The sequence below is a fragment of the Mesoplodon bidens genome (assembly GCF_964165515.1).
Source record: "Mesoplodon bidens genome assembly, chromosome: 1".
Lineage (NCBI taxonomy): Eukaryota > Metazoa > Chordata > Mammalia > Artiodactyla > Ziphiidae > Mesoplodon > Mesoplodon bidens.
In genome coordinates, this window is record NC_138176.1 from 60,558,386 (window position 1) to 60,576,406 (window position 18,021).

The 18,021-nt window shown below is 36.2% G+C and overlaps 1 long non-coding RNA gene across 1 annotated transcript; it reads left to right on the plus strand.

The window, feature by feature from the left end:
• The first annotated feature begins 790 nt into the window (after positions 1-790).
• LOC308612752 lies at positions 791-17,068 on the plus strand. Its single transcript, XR_014015138.1, has 3 exons — positions 791-1,205; positions 15,222-15,311; positions 16,599-17,068. It is a non-coding gene; the product is annotated as an uncharacterized lncRNA (long non-coding RNA).
• Positions 17,069-18,021: the final 953 nt, after the last annotated feature.

An 18,021-nucleotide genomic window follows, 5' to 3' on the forward strand; every position in this document is an offset into this window, starting at 1 on the left:
GAAACTATTCTTTTTGTTTCATCTGCACCTTCCCTAGAGTCCCCATCTCCATTCATGTATTCAACATGCAAAACATGGATTCTGTGATAGTAATACTCATGAAATATAACTCCCAACTTCCAGGACGGTCAATGAACCTTTGAACAACTAATAGTTTTATATTTTCACAAGTGCAATAAAAATTAGCTCATAAAGTTGAGAAAACCAATGCTGAGTGTTAGAAGTATACACAAAGAAGCAGGGTATTTTGAATTGCTCCATGCAGAAAGATCCAGTAGGGATTTTTCAGGAAATTATCCCTTGACAAAAAAAGTATGAGCTCAAACTTCTTTTATTTTTAGTAGCAGCTTTATTGGAATAAAATTTATTTAACCTTATAAATTTATCCTATATAGTTCAGAGGTAAATTAGTATATCCACAGAATTGTGCAAGGATCTTCACCATCTAACTTTAGAATATTTTCATCACTCCAAAAGAAACACTGTATTCTTTAGTAGTTAATCCTCATTTTTCTTTCCCACAGTCCCTGATAATTACTAATCTAATGAATCTTACTTTACATTTACCTATTCTGGACAGTTCATAAATGATATCATACAGTAAGTGGCCTTTCTGTCTGGCTTCATCCATTTAGCATAATATTTCAAGGTTTATACCTGTTTTAGTATCTATCAGTGTTTCATTCTTTTTTATGGTCAAATAATATTCCATTGTATAAATATGCCACATTTCACTTATTTATTAATCAGCTGATGGACTTTTGAGTTGCTTCCATTTTTAGCTAATATGAGCAATGCTGATATGAACATTCATGTACAAGTTTTTGTGTGGACGTATGTTTCCAATTTTATTGAGTATACATCTAAAAATGGAATATCTGAGTCATATAGAAACTATTTTTATCATTTTAGAGGAAATGCCAAACTGTTTATCAAACAGCTGCACTGCTATACATCCTCACCAGGAATGTATGAGTCTTCCAAGGGATTTCCTACTGGGTGGGAAGTGATATCTCATTGTGGTTTTGTTTTACATTTTCTTAGTGGCTAATAATTTTGAGCACCTTTTTATATGTTTTTTTTTTTTGTTATTTTGTATCTTCTTTGGAAAAATATGTATTCAAATCTTTTGTTCATTTTTAAACTGGGTTATTTGTGCATCTATAATAATTTTTTGTATAATAAGGATACTGGATACTTATCAGGTATGTAATTTGTAAATATTTTCTACAATTCTGTTGTTTTCTTTTAATTTTCTTGATAGTGTTCTGTGAATTTGAAAATTATTAATTTTGATAAAGTCTGATTTATTTTTTTCTTTTGTTGCTTGTGCTTTTGGTGTCATATCTGAGAAAGAACTACCAAATCCAATGCCAAAAGACTTATTCCTGTGTTTTAAGTGTTTTATAATTTTAGCTGTTATATTTAGATCTATGATCATTTCTTAGGATTTCCTATATACTACATGTGGCATCTGCGAATAGAGATAGTTTTACTTCTTTTCAAATCTAAATGTCTTTTATTTCATTTTTGTCTAATTGCCTTACCTATAACCTCCCATATATTTTTGAAGTGACCACAGCAGACATCTTTGTCTTGTTCCTGACATTAGGGGACAGCATTTAGACTTTCTCCATTAAGTGTAATGTTAGCTCTGGTGTTTTCAGAGATGATCTTTATCAGATTGTGGAAATTTTCTTCTATTCATAATCTGTTGAGTGTTTTTATTATGAAAGGTTTTGGATATTGTGAAATGATTTCGTGCATCTATTTAGATGATCATCTTGTTTTTGACCTTGATTCTGTTAATATACCATATTACACTGCCCCACTTTTTTAATGTTTTACCAACCTTGAATTCTTGGTGTAAACCCTAACTCATTTTAATATATTATCACTGTTATATGTTGCTATATTTGGTGTATTAAGGATATTTATATTATATTCATAACAGAAATGGTTTGTAGTTTTCCTGTGATATCTTTTCCTGTTTTTGGTATCAAACTTATACTGGCTTGATAAAATGAGTTTTGTAGTATTTCTGCCTCTTCTGTGTTTTGGAATAGTTTTCATGTGCTCTGACCACAAAGGAATAAGATTAGAAATAAATAACAGAAATAAATTTCAGAAATTCACAAATATATGGAAATTAAACGTTACACTCCTAAATAATCAATAGTCAAAGAAGAAATTGCAATATACCAAATGTATGGAGTCCAGCTAAAACAGAACTTGGAGGGAAACTTATAACTGTAAATGTCCACATATAAAAAGAAGAAATATCTCAGATCAATAGCCTAAACTTCAGACTCAAGAAACTAGAAACTAAGAGCAAATTGAAGTCAAAACAATCAGAAGGAAGAAAATTTTAAAAAGATGAGATAGAAAGGAGTGAAATATAGAATAGAAAAATAGTAGACAAAAATCTACAACAAAAATTGGTTATTTCAAAAGAACAAAACTGACAAAACTTTAGTTACACTGATAGGGAAAAAAACACTTTTGCAAAAAACAAGTAGCAATTGTTATATAAGGAATTTTTTAACAGTTATAAAAGTTGACAGAGTTGATTCTATTCTAAAACCATTTTATAGTAGTAGGTACTAATTTAGTGTAACCGTATTTTGCCTTAACCTCCCTGAGAGGGGAATACTATAATTTATCAAAATGTTGGTTAAAATATCTAACCCATCAAATTAAATAAATAGAATTTCAAAAAAATCTTTTTTTAAGGAAAACAATCTGATACATGACTAGGAGCATTTTCACAACATTTCTAATGTGGTTGGTTCTTGGTCTAAATGGTCAAATGAAGCAATCTACTCAGAGTGTTCCCAGAGATACTCAGAAAATTCAGCAAGTGATATTTAACTTTGTTTTACATAATGACAGCTTTTTAGAGCCAGAAAGATCTCCATCCTCCAACCATCATCAATTCTGAGAACATGAGCTAGTTACTTGATCTTAATGTTTCTGAGTACCTTCCTCTGTAAAACTGAGGTGAAAACAAAACATACACCAAATAATTGGTGTGAACCTTAAGCAACCTGATATAATTTAACCATCCCATGCAGATATGATACAGAATAAGAGTTCATCCATATTTATTTCCTAGCTCTTGATCTTCCCTTCCCTTTTCTTCCCTGGTGTATGTTTTTAATATATGCTTAGATGCCACAGAAAGCAAAATTCCATCAGATGAACACAACATCCACTGAAGCTGAACAGTGAGCCTTTCTGACATTCTGGTTACAGCCATAGTAATTTCCTCTGAAAATTGTGCCACGTGGCTAGAATAAAGCAGATGTTTAGCTGACCTTACCTTCACTCATGAGAAAATGATTGCTTATTTGTTCATCCATTTTCTTCCAAAAGAAGTAAGCCTGGAAGTAAATTGCTAGCTTCAAGATTTTAAAAGAATCATTGGTTTTCCCCATCTGTATATTAGTCCCCATTATGAGCCATGTCATGGGTTTGATTTGAATGTTAGAGGGCACATCATCATAATAAGGGTTAGTGGCTTGAATCACAAACTCCCCATACCCCAAAATAACTAGGATTTTTGACAAAACAGAACATATGGAAAACAGTTGCTTTAATCAAACACATCTTTTGTGTTGCCTTTTACCAGTGAGTTACTTCTCATTAGCTCATATTATGTGATTCAGTAGCCATGACAATTATCTACCTATTTCATAGATGCCATAAAACATATGGTATCTAGGCAGTTATGGTAACATAGTAGTTGTCAGATAATTTCTGTGTCTAGCAAAACTGATCAGGTGGTTTCAAGGCAAAATTTAATTTCTGTTCTGTCCCAGAATTGTTTAACTTTGGAATAGTATGAAGCAAAGCTTTAGAATAGCAACTTTCAATAGAAATTTCCATGATGATGAAAATCTTTCTTATTTGCATAGTCCAAAAGAGTAGTGATTAGCCAGGGCTTCCCTGGTGGCGCAGTGGTTGAGAGTCCACCTGCTGATGCAGGGGACACAGGTTCGTGCCCCAGTCTGGGAAGATCCCACATGCCGTGGAGCGGCTGGACCTGTGAGCCATGGCCACTGAGCCTGCGTGTCCGGAGCCTGTGCTCCGCAATGGGAGAGGCCACAAGAGTCAGAGGCCCGTGTACCACAAAAAAATAAAAATAAAAAATAAAGAGTAGTGATTAGCCACATGTGGGTCTGGAGACTTTCAAATGTGGTTAATGAGACTGGGGAAGTGAATTTTAAATTGTATTTAATTTTAATCAATTAAAATTAAAATTTAGATAGCCACGTGTTGCCATTGACTACCATACTGAATAATGAATCTCTTGACTGATTGGAAAAGTGACAATTTTTATACTGAAATTTGAAAAATTCTTAAAAAGCACTGTGCAAAAAAAAATTTTAAGAAAAAAGCTGCCCAACTAATTCTAATAGGGCTTGAAATTCTATGAAGACTGTGAAATTTTAAATGCTTTAAGGAAGTAAGGGGAATAGTCATCTATTCTCATGCTCATAACCCAGATGTTGTTATTACCAATAATTTTGACCTCTCCACACTTAACTTTTAATGATTTCATTCTTCAACTATCACCTCCTATATTTCCATTGCTCTTCCTCTGGCTTGTTTGTCACCATCGATTTCTATACCCACTTGAAATCACCAATCTACTTTCTCATTGTCCCTTATCTCCTTTACATCTCCCTTCATAATTCATCAATAAAAGCAATACTTTACATAGACCTTCAACTCCATTTCCCCTCTTTTCTTCATCTGATGAGCCCCTAACTCTCATTAAATTCCAACTCCTCTCCCCAGTAAGTACCTGCATAGGAGCAGCTGAATGTAATTGGAGAAAAATGCATATGTGTACTAATATATCTCATTTTACATCCGTGACTATTCAAACGAGGTAGCTGTTTAGCACTGGTTAATTTTCCTGTCCTTCAGTCTCCTGTGTATCAAGAAGGTGTGAAATCTACAGTCCTCCAACACATGCTTTCTCCTTCTCAATTTTTGACTGTTTCGTAATTCAGAAAATATAGAGAAAATCTGAAGAGGACTTGCACAGAATCCTATGATCAAGCTACCAGCCTGGACCACTGCTCTGACTCCTCTTCTATTCTGATGGATGAACTCACTGTACTCCTAAAGGCAATTCAACCACCTGTGTGAAGAACCCCTACTCAAAGAATCACTCTTGAAAGTGCCCCTCCCTTTCCTGCATCATAACATATCCCTGTCTACTGGATCACTCATATCTCCATATAACAAAGACACAAGCAAACAAAAAACAATTCTTCCCTCCTGACTCCCAATCTCCTTAGATCAACTTCTCTCTCTCTCTCCATATATATATATATATATATATATATATACACACACACACACACACACACACACATACACACACACACATGTGTGTGTGTGTGTGTGTGTGTATCCTTCCTCTCCTGCTCAGGGCATACCCAGCCAGAAACCACCTTAGGTTGGCCCATGCCCAGGTGGACTATGCTCATTGGACCCAGATAAGAGGGATGGAAACATGGACTCCAGGAGACCAGGAATCAACCTCAGCACCTGTCTCTCTCCCTGCCACCATCCAACTCACTTTTCTAACGGCCTCTGCCTATGCCCCCTTGGAGAAGCATACCAGTGCTCTATTGACAACAATAAGCCTGCTGTGACTGCCAAAAGACAAACAAACAAACAAAAATATGTGGTGTCTATTTCCTGCCTTCATATCCTCTCCTCCCATTCTTTCTTAAGACAAGGGAGCTTTTACCCCTACTACATCCATCATAATTTATTTTGTCAGTTATCAGTGACATCAATTTGCTAAATTTAATAGTCATTTATCTGTTCTTATTTCACTTGACTTAGTGATATTAGATGTATTGTATTTTAATATTCTATCCTCTTTGAAATACTTTATACACTTTGCTTTTGGGGAATCACTCTGTCACAATGCTAATCTTATATCCCTTACATCTCCTTAGTATTCTTAGTTGGTTTCTTTCCCAAGGAACTTGAGAATGACCTCCAAATACCATCCTCTGCCTCCAGGCTTGGTCCTTGGACTTAAATTGTTGTGTCACATATGCTCGGTAATCTCATCATATCTAATAACTTCAAATGGCAAATATGCCCACATCTCTCCAAATCCTGAATTCCAAACTCATATCCAATAGCATATAATATTGTCACTTGAATATTTAATGTGCATCTCAAAATTAGAATGCCCCCTACCCTCATACATGCTCCTGCACTGATCTTCCCATAAATAGAAATTCCATTCTTCTAAGTACTCATCTAATACTCATCTCCTGCTTCTACTTTCTACCTGCCTCATCTATTTTCCTTTCTCTTCCCCACAACAGCAAAATTTCCTTCATTCATCCATTCATTCTCCCTTTCACTCCCTCTCTCCCTCTCCCTCCCTCCCTCCCCCTCTCTCATCTCTTTCTTTTTTTCTTTCTTTTTAACTTAAATCAGAATGTGTCACACTTTGCTTACAAATTCCTTACCTTGGTCTCTGCTATGTCTCTGACTTTCTTACCATTCTCTCTCTTTTGCCACCTTGCTATTCTGAGAACTCTTCAAACACAATTTCACTGTAGAATGTCTATATTTGCTGTTCTCTCTGCTTACAACACTCTTGCCTAACATATCTTCATGGCTTGCTGCTTCAATTATTCCAGATTTCTCCATAGTGTCACCTTTTAAGTAGGACTTTCTTGACCAGCCTATGTAAAATAAGAGTGATCTATCTTTTTTCTCTATCATGCTTATGCAGTTTTATTTTCCTTTATAGTCTGTGTCACATAAGACAGAGGATATATTATTGTGTGTATATTTTATTGCTTTTATCTATAAATTTGATCGTCTATAAACTCTTAAATGCAGCAATCTAGTCCCTGCTGTATTCTCACCATTTATAGCTATGTCTAATAAAAAGAAGTCTATTCCTCTACTTTATATTAGGTCTATTTTACAGATGGAGAAAAATGTAGAAAATTTCCATTTTTAGTCAAAATTTTGTGCTTAGCTGATTATGGGGTTAATCAGTAATCATGCCAGTGAAATATCTAAACAACTGTCTAAATATTATTGGCAACAATAGTACTAATCATATGGAGTTCCAATCCATGGGCCATTCTTTTCCATATCAGTACAAACTAATTCAATGCTTCCTCTTTTTCAGCAAATTTTGTTTTCTTAGTGCTAAAATGATCAATAAACTCCAGATAAGATACCAAGTTATAATATTTTACCACTTGCAGAGATAATTAATTGAATGGGTTTGGGCTTGGTAGTCACACAGACCAAAGTTAAAAGCTGGCTTGAACATGTAATAAAACTTTGGCTGAAATCAATTCATTTCTCAGGAGGTAAGGATTATTTTTTCATATGTAAATAATATGAAGATGTTAAGAACACCTTCTTAAAGAAGGTAAAATATATAATGCCCCTGGCAGAGCACCTAGCAAATTTTATACTCCAGGAGTTGGCAAAACTTTGCTGATCTGTTGTAAAGAAAGTTTCATTAGAGCACAAACACATCCATTTTTTAAGGTATTGCCTGCAGCTGCATTGTCCTACAATAGCAGAGTTGAGTACTGCCTGCAAAACCTAAAATAACTTACTCACTGTCCCTTTACAGTATAAAGTTTCCTGACCTGTGAAGTACAAAATAGTGGCTATTTTCATTAGTCAAAAAACATTGCATAGAGGGAGACCTTCAAGATAGCGGAGGAGTAAGACGTGGAGATCACCTTCCTCCCCACAAATACACCAGAAATACATCTACATGTGGAACAACTCCTACAGAACACCTACTGAACGCTGGCAGAAGATCTCAGACCTCCCAAAAGGCAAAAAACTCCCCATGTACCTGGGTAGGGCAAAAGAAAAGAGAAAAAACAGAGACAGAAGGATAGGGATGGGATCTGCACCAGTGGGAGGGGGCTGTGAAGGAGGAAAGGTTTCCACACACTAGGAAGCCCCTTCGTGGGTGGAGACTGCAGGTGGCAGAGGGAGGTGCTTCGGGGCCACAGAAGAGAGCACAGCAACAGGGGTGCAGAGGGCAAAGTGGAGAGATTCCTGCACAGAGGAGCAGTGCTGACCTACACTCACCAGCCCGAGAGGATTGTCTGCTCACGTGCCAGGGCGGGCAGGGGCTGGGAGCTGAGGCTCGGGCTTCGGAGGTCAGATCCCAGGGAGAGGACTGGGGTTGGCTGTGTGAACACAGCCTGAAGGGGCTAGTGCACCACAGCTAGCCAGGAGGGAGTCTGGGAAAAGATCTGGAACTTCCTAAGAGGCAAGAGAAAATTGTTTTGGGGTGCGCGAGGAGAAGGGATTCAGAGCACTGCCTAAACGAGCTCCACAGACCAGCATGAGCCGTGGCTATCAGTACAGACCCCCAAGACGGGCATGAGATGCTAAGGCTGCTGTTGCTGCCACCAAGAAACCTGTGTGCAAGCACAGGTCACAATCCACACCTCCCCTCCCAGGAACCTCTGCAGCCCGACACTGCCAGGGTCCCGTGATCCAGAGACAACTTCCCTGAGAGAACACAAGAAGTGCCGCAGGCTCGCCCTGCATCCGTACCCCTCCCTCCCCCTGGCCTGAGTGAGAAGAGCCCCCTAATCAGCAGCTCCTTCAACCCCGTCCTGTCTGGGCAGGGAACAGATACCCTCAGGTGACCTACACGCAGATGCAGGGCCAAAACCAAAGCTGAACCCCAAGAGCTGTGTGAACAAAGAAGAGAAAGAGTAATTTCTGCTCAGGAGAAATTTAATCCTCAAGTGGAGTGGATTAGATCTCCACAATCAACTTAATGAACGCTTCCATATCTAGAATACCTGAATAGACAATGTATCATCCCAAAATTGAGACCATGGACTTTGTGTGATTTTTGTCTGTATACCTTTGCTTTTATCATTGGTGCTAGGGTTCAGTCTGTCCTTTTTTTTTTTTTTTTTTAGCACTTGTTATGATTGGTGGATTTGTTTTTTGGCTTGGTTGCTCTCTTCTTTCTTTCTTTTTCTTTTTATTACTTTTTAATTTTTTTTTATTTTTAGTAACTTTTTTATTTTTTAATAAATTATTTATTTTCTTTTTTCCTTCCTTCTTTCCTTTTTTCTGAGCTAAGTGGCTGACAAGGTCTTGGTGCTCTGGCCAGGTGTCAGGACATTGCTTCTGAGGTGGGAGAGATGAGCTCAGGACATTGGTCCACCAGAGACCTCCCAGCTCCACATAATATCAAATGGCAAAAGTACTCCCAGAGATCTCCATCTCAAAGCTAAGACCCAGCTCCAAGCAAGGACCAGCAAGCTACACTGCTGGACACCCTATGCCAAACAACTAGCAAGACAGGAAAACAACACAACCCCTTAGCTGAGAGGCTGCCTAAAATCATAATAAGGTCACAGACACCCCAAAACACACCACCAGACTCGGTCCTGCCCACCAGAAAGACAAGATCCAGCCTCATCCACCAGAACACAGGCACTAGTCCCCTCCACCAGGAAGCCTACACAACCCACTAAACAAACTTTAGCCACTGGGGGCAGACACCAAAACAACAGGAAGTATGAATCTTCAGCCTGTGAAAAGGAGACCCCAAACACAGTAAGTTAAGCAAAATGAGAAGAAAGAGGAACACGTAGCAGTTGAAGGAGAAAGGTAAAAACCCACCAAACCAAACAAATGAAGAGGAAATAGTCAGTCTACTTGAAAAAGAATTCAGAGTAATGATAGTAAAGAGATCTAAAATCTTGGAAATAGAATGGAGAAACTAAAAGAAACATTTAACAAGGACCTAGAAGAGCTAAAGAGCAAACAAACAATGGTGAACACCACAACAAATGAAATTAAAAATTCTCTAGAAGAAATCAATAGCAGAATAACTGTGGCAGAAGAATGGATAAGTGACCTGGAAGATAAAATAGTGGAAATAATTACCACAGAGCAGAATAAAGAAAAAAGAATGAAAAGAATTGAATACAGTCTCAAAGACCTCTGGGATCACATTAAATGCACCAACATTCAAATAATAGGGATCCCAGAAGAAGAAAAAAAGAAACAACTGAGAAAATATTTGAACAGATTAAGTTGTATACTTCCCTAATATGGGAAAAGAAATAGTCAATCAAGTCCAGGAAGCAGAGACACTCCCATACGGATAACTCCAAGGAGAAACACAACAGGATGCATATAAATCAAACTATCAAAAATTAAATACAAAGAAAAAATATTAAAAGCAACAAGGGAAAAACAACAAACACAATACAAGGCAATCTCCATAAGGTTAACAGTTGATCTTTCAGCAGAAACTCTGTAAGCCAGAAGGGAGTGGCAAGCCATATTTAAAGTAATGAAAGAGAAAAACCTACAACCAAGACTATTCTACACAGCAAGGATCTCATTCAGATTCGATTGAGAAATTAAAACCTTTACAGACAAGCAAAAGCTAAGAGAATTCAGCACCACCAAACCAGCTTTACAACAAATGCTGAAGGAATTTCTCTGGGCAAGAAACACAAGAGAAGGAAAACACATACAAAAACAAACCGAAAACAATTAAGAAAATGGTAATAGGAACATACATGTCAATAACTACTTTAAATATAAATGGATTAAATGTTCCAACTTAAAGACATAGACTGGCTGAATGGATACAAAAACAAGACCCGTGTATATGCTGTCTACAAGAGATCCACTTCAGACCTAGGGACACATACAGACTGAAAGTGAGGGGATAGAAAAAGATATTCCATGCAAATGGAAATCAAAAGAAAGCTGGAGTAGCAATACTATTATCAGACAAAATGACTTTGAAACAAAGACTATTACAAGACACAAAGAAAGACACTACATAATGATACAGGGATCAATCCAAGAAAAAGATATAACAATTGTAAATATTTATGCACCCAAGATAGGAGCACCTCAATACATAAGGAAAAAATAACAGCCATAAAAGGGGAAATCGACAGTAACACAATCATAGTAAGGGACTATAACACCCCACTTTCAACAGTGGACAGATCATCCAAAATAAAAATAAATAATGAAACACAAGCTATAAATGATACATTAAACAAGATGGACTTAATTGATATTTATAGGACATTCCATCAAAATACAACAGAATACACTTTCTTCTCAAGTGTTCATGGAATATTCTCCAGGATAGATCATATCTTGGGTCACAAATCAAGCCTTGGTAAATTTAAGAAAATTGAAATCGTATCAAGTATCTTTTCTGAACACAACACTAGGAGACTATATATCAATTACAAGAAAAAACCTGTAAAAAATACAAACACATGGAGGCTAAACAATACACTACTTAATAATGAAGTGATCATTGAAGGAATTAAAGAGGAAATCAAAAAATACCTAGAAGGAAATGACACTGAAAACATATGACCCCAAACCTATGGGATGCAGCAAAAGCAGTTCTAAGAGGGAAGTTTATAGCAATATGATCCTACCTCAAGAACAAGAAACAGCTAAAATAAACAACCTAACCTTACACCTAAAGCAATTAGAGAAAGAAGAACAAAAAACTCACAAAGTTAGCAGAAGGAAAGAAATCATAAAGATCAGATCAGAAATAAATGAAAAAGAAACGAAGGAAATGATAGCAAAGATCAATAAAACTAAAAGCTGGTTCTTTGAGAAGATAAACAAAATTGATAAACCATTAGCCAGACTCTTCAAAAAGAAATGGGAGAAGACTCAAATCAATAGAATTAGAAATACGAAAGGAGAAGTAACAACTGACACTGCAGAAATACAATGGATCATGAGAGATTACTACAAGCAACTATATGCCAATAAAATCAACAACCACAAAGAAAACGACAAATTCTTAGAAAAGTGCAACCTCCCGAGACTGAACCAGGAAGAAATAGAAAATATAAACAGACCAATCACAAGCACAGAAATTGAGACTATGATAAAAATCTTCCAATAAACAAAAGCCCAGGACCAGATGGCTTCACAGGCAAATTCCATGAAACATTTAGAGATGAGCTAACACCTATAATTCTCAAAATCTTCCAAAATATAGCAGAGGAGGAACACTCCCAAACTCATTCTACGAGGCCACCATCACCCTGATACCAAAACCAGACAAAGATGTCACAAAGAAAGAAAACTACAAGACAATATCACTGATGAACAGAGATGCAAAAATCCTCAACAAAATACAAGCAAACAGAATCTAACAGCACATTAAAAGGATCATACACCATGATCAAGTGGGGTTTATCCCAAGAATGCAAGGATTCTTCAATACACGCAAATCAATCAATGTGATACACCATATTAACAAATTGAAGGACAAAATCTATATCATCATCTCAATAGATTCAGAAAAAGCTTTCAATAAAATTTAAAACAAATTTATGATAAAAACCCTCCAGAAAGTAGACATAGAGGGAACTTACCTCAACATGATAAAGGCCATATATGACAAACCCACAACCGACATCAGTCTCAATGGTTAAAAACTGAAACCATTTCCTCTAAGATCAGGAACAGGACAAGGTTGTCCACTCTCGCCACTATTATTCAGCATAGATTTGGATGTTTTAGCCACAGCAACCAGTGAGGTAAAAGAAATAAAATGAATCCAAATCGGAAAAGAAGAAGTAAAGCTATCAGTCTTTGCAGATGACATGATACTATACGTAGTGTATCCTAAAGATGCTACCAGAAAAGTACTAGAGCTAATCAATGAATTTGGTAAAGTAGCAGGATACAAAATTAATGCAAGAAATCCCTTGCATTACTATACACTAATGATGCAAAATCTGGGAGAGAAATTAAGGAAATACTCCTATTTACCACTGCAACAAACAGAATAAAATACCTAGGAATAAACCTACCTAAGGAGACAAAATACATGTATGCAGAAAACTATAAGACACAGATGAAAGAAATTAAAGATGATACAAACAGATGGAGAGATTTACCATGTTCTTGGATTGGAAGAATCAACATTGTGAAAAAGACTATACTATCCAAAGCAATCTACAGATTCAATTCAATCCCTATCAAAATACCACTGGCATTTTTCACTGAACTAGATCAAAAAAATTCCCAATTTCTATGGAAACACAAAAGACCCCGAATAGCCAAAGCAAACTTGAGAAAGAAGAATGGAGCTGGAGGAATCAGGCTCCCTGACTTCAGACTATACTACAAAGCTACTGTAATCAAGACAGTATGGTACTGGCACAAAAACAGAAATATAGATCAATGGAACAGGATACAAAGCCCAGAGATAAACCCAAACACATATGGTCACCTTATCTTTGATAAAGGTGGCAGGAATATACTGTGGAGAAAGGACATCCTCTTCAATAAATGGTGCTGGGAAAACTGGACAGCTACATGTAAAAGAATGAAATTATAACACTCCCTAACACCATACACAAAAATAAACTCAAAATGGATTAATGACCTAAATGTAAGGCCAGACACTGTAAAACTATTGGAGGAAAACTTAGAACACTCTATGACGTAAATCACAGCAAGATCGTTTTGACCCACCTCCTAGAGAAATGGAAATAAATACAAAAATAAACAAATAGGTCCTAATGAAACAAAAGATTTTGCGCAGCAAAGGAAAACATAAACAAGAGGAAAAGACAGACCTCAGAATGGGAGAAAATATTTGCAAATGAAGCAACTGACAAAGAATTAAGCTGCAAAGTTTATAAGCTGCTCACACAGCTCAATAACAAAAAAACAAACAACCCAATCCAAAAATGGACAGAAGACCTAAATAGACATTTCTACAAAGAAGATATACAGATTGCCAGCAAACACATGAAAGGATGCTCAACATCACTAATCATTAGAGAAGTGCAAATCAAAACTACAATGAGGTATCACCTCACACCAGATGATGACCAGAATGGCCATCATCCAAAAATCTACAAACAATAAATGCTGGAGATGGTGTGGAGAAAAGAGAACTCTCCTGCACTATTGGTGGGAATGTAAATTGATACAGCCACTATGGAGAACAGTATGGAGGATCCTTAAAAAACTACAAATAGAACTACCATATGACAAAGCAATCCCATTACTGGGCATATACCCTGAGAAAACCATAATTCAAAAATAATCATGTACCAAAATGTTCATTTATGCTCTGTTTACCATAGCCTGGACATGGAAGCAACGTAAGTATCCATTGACAGATGAATAGATAAAGAAGATGTGGCACATATATACAATGGAATATTACTCGGCCATATATAGAAATGAAATTGAGTTATTTGTGGTGAGGTGGATGGACCTAGAGACTGTCGTATAGGGTGTAGTGAGTCACAAAGAGAAAAACAAATACCGTATGCTAGCATATATATATGGAATCTAAAAAAAAGAAAAAAGAAAAAGAAAAATGGTTCTGAAGAACCTAGGGGCAGGACAGGTATAAAGATGAAGACTTCGAGAGTGGGCTTGAGGACATGAGGAGGGAGAAGGGTAAGCTGGGACGAAGTGAGAGAGTAGCATGGACATATATACTCTACCAAATGTAGAATAGGTAGCTAGTGGGAAGCACTCCCATAGCACAGGGAGATCAGCTCGCTGCTTTGTGACCACCTAGAGGGGTGGGATAAGGAGAGTTGGAGGAAGACGCCAGAGGGAGGGTATATGGGGATATATATATATGTACAGCTGATTCACTTTGTTAAAGAGCAGAAACTAACATGTCAGTGTAAAGCAATTATACTCCAATAAAGATGTTAAAAAAAAATTCCATGACCAAAACAACTCAATTTTTTGACAAGACCTTTGAGGTTTGAGATTAAATAATAGTAATCGTTTAAACAGCACTTACTATTTCACTTTATTAACTCACTAAGTTTTCAAAACAGCTTTGTAAGTTAGTCACTATTATTATTTCTATTGACCAATGATGAAAGTGAAGCACAGTAATGTTAAATTGTTCACCTACAAGCAGTGTACCTGGTATTTAAACTCACGTTCAGAGTTTATGTTCTTAAATGCGTGTCTCCCAAAAGCCATATAGAATTCTCAACAGCCCAGTCCTTACATCTAGGTGAGAAGGGAAGTTACATACTCTGAGTTATGAAGACTTTGACTAAATTTGAAACTTGACTTTGTCCTGCCAGTATATACTAATGTATCCTCTGTGTACTTCGGAAAACTAGAGAACTGGGGAACTGACATTACTTTACTCTCAGGTTTTCTAAAACTTCTGGAGACATAGAAGCAGGAGATTGTGAGAAAAGGACTACCTATGAAATTGAAGAAAAGCTATTGATTTGGATAGGGTCAGTACTATTAACAATACACCAGTATGTGTGTATGTGTGTGTGTGTGCATGTGAGTGTATGATTTTGGCTTTGATGACTGCTCAGTATACTCAGTATATGCAGTGCTCTGTGTCCAATTTACCTACATTAGCTCAAGGCCATTGAAGTTCTGTATCCACTAACTCATTTGATAGGTGTCAACAGTTCACATGCCAAGATAAGCAAAAAATAAGAAAAGAAATTTTAAAAAACTGAGGGAGTATATTTTAATATTCTATGATGATGTGCCTTAAGAAGTGGACAGTGGTTACCCTGGATGATGGGATTAAAGAGAGTCTTTCATGCTCCCTGAATTGTTTGGATTTTTATAAAGGTTTATCAAGGGAGGAAAAATACTTATTTTGAAATTTAAAAAATGTAAAAATTATTATGCTGGCCCAATGCACAAATACTTTGTAGCTAGAGTGATAGTAAATTAAGTATGCTAAACATTAATTGAGATCTGTGTTATTAATAGAGAAGCAGCAAGATAATAAAATAACTATAAACAAAAAAAAGGAAAAAACAACTGAGGGGGGAATGCAAGAGACATTTAAACATGTAGAGTGTTTAAAAGAGGTGAAGAAGCATATAGTTAAGAGAACAGACTTTGGGGTTAAACCTGGGCTTGAATCCTACAGAAGCTCACAAATTGCACATTGAGTGACCTTGTATAAATTGTTTAGTCTTTCTGCTCTTTAATTTCATTATCTATGGATTATTAGGAGATTGAAGCATGAGATACTTCTAAATTGGTGAGCATGTAATAAAAGGCAAAAAGACTGAAGGTCATTATTGTATCCTAGAGCAGACTTTGTTAGGTCAGGAATTGACTTTTTCCACCTCTGTATCCCCAGTGTCTAATGCAGTGCCTGACACATGATATATGATAAATAAGTATTGAATGAATTAAAAAGCAACTGATTTTCCCTTTCTCTTCTAAGTAAAAGCTTATCGCTTTATCTTGCCTACCTCCCCCAACCTCCAATGCAGTGTAAAATAGTCATTATTGTGTGGCTGATAAAGCTCTGTTCTTGAAATATGACTACTTGATGTCTTACTTTACAATCTCAGCTTCCAATCTGTTAAATGGAAATAATACTCTGTGTTTTCTTATATCTCAGAATAATTGTAGGAATTCAATTAACAGTGTAGAATGACTTTAGGGAGAAGATATTATATAAACACTAAAAATGTGGCATTATTCTTTGTTAGTACATAAAAGTGTTTCTGATTTTACTTCCCTATGTTTCATCCTTTATCCAGTAGAGAGATACACAATGGAGAAAAGGCAGTCTCTTCAATTAGTACTGCTGGGAAAACTGAACAGCTACATGGCAGAAGAATGAAAGTAGAGAATAATTATTTTCAAGAACGAAAGCCACGACGTGCCACAGACACAATTCAAATGATCAAATGGTTTTCCAACAGATTCAAATATATCTGAAATTATCTCCATGATCTCCAGAGTTCCCTCTCCAATATAGTCTCCTCCTTACTCCTCACCCCTGACTCATTGCATTCTAGACCCTCTGCCCTTTGGGCTGCTCTTAAGTGTGCCCAAAACACACCTAACTGAGGACATTTGCATCAGTTATTCATTATGCCTTAAATATTGTCCCCACAACTCATTCTCTTAGCCCATTCAAGTTTCTGCTCAAATACTTCTGCTTCTGAAACGCCTTCCCTTGCAACCTTATCAAAAAGTTATATGCCTTGTTACCTTTTCCATTTTTCTTACTTTGTGTTATAAAGCAATAACATTATATTGCATAATGATGTATTTATTGCTCGTTTCTTTTACTAAAATGTAAACTTTATGAAGGTAAGAATTTTCTATTGAAAATTTTCATATCCTTGGCCCCTAAAATAGTGTCTAATACATAAAAGATGCATATTAAATTTTGGGTTGAATAAATAAAAGAACTTGTGACAGCATGAAAGTTTCCTGACCTGTGCTACTGAAAATGCTAATAGATTAGAAGTTAGGAGATCTGATATCTAGTTCTAGTTCTGCTAGTTAAAGTATATATCAGGCAACTCAACATTCTCTAGTCACAAATTTCTCACTTATGGAATTTGGAATTTTTAAATTCTGCATGATATAGAGACCATGGAAGAACTTGGTTGGACACAGGATGTTTATGAGTTGGGCTTAGAACATAGTCCTTACTGCAGCTAAAGTTTTTCTGTTTTTACCTATTTTATGTATTGGGCTTCCATAGACACTAGTGTCAATGTTTGAAGAGCTGATTTCATGACTAAGGGAAAAAATATAAAAACATAGTTCTAATTTGTTTATGTTTTTGCTTCCTTGCTTGGAATGGCTGTCTCTGTTTGGTAAACAAATGTATCATGATTCATTATGATAAAATAAAACCTAACTGTAAATATGATTGTTGACATAGTCTTAGCATTGGCAAGGGTTAATCTGGGGCCATTCTTTGTGTCTTTGAATTTATTAGCTTTGTTTATGTGATGTGCGGTTGCTTGGAAATTGAGGTACAAAAATAACATTTTAAACAATAATTAAAGACATGACATCAGTTTTGCTTTGGGGTTCTTAAGACCAAGAGGGACCCACATGTAAGTGATCAATTAGAAGGAGTGTTATTTCAAGCACACGTATTAACCATTTTAATATCCATAAATCATTCAAGATATTCTAAATATGTGAGAATTTAATTGA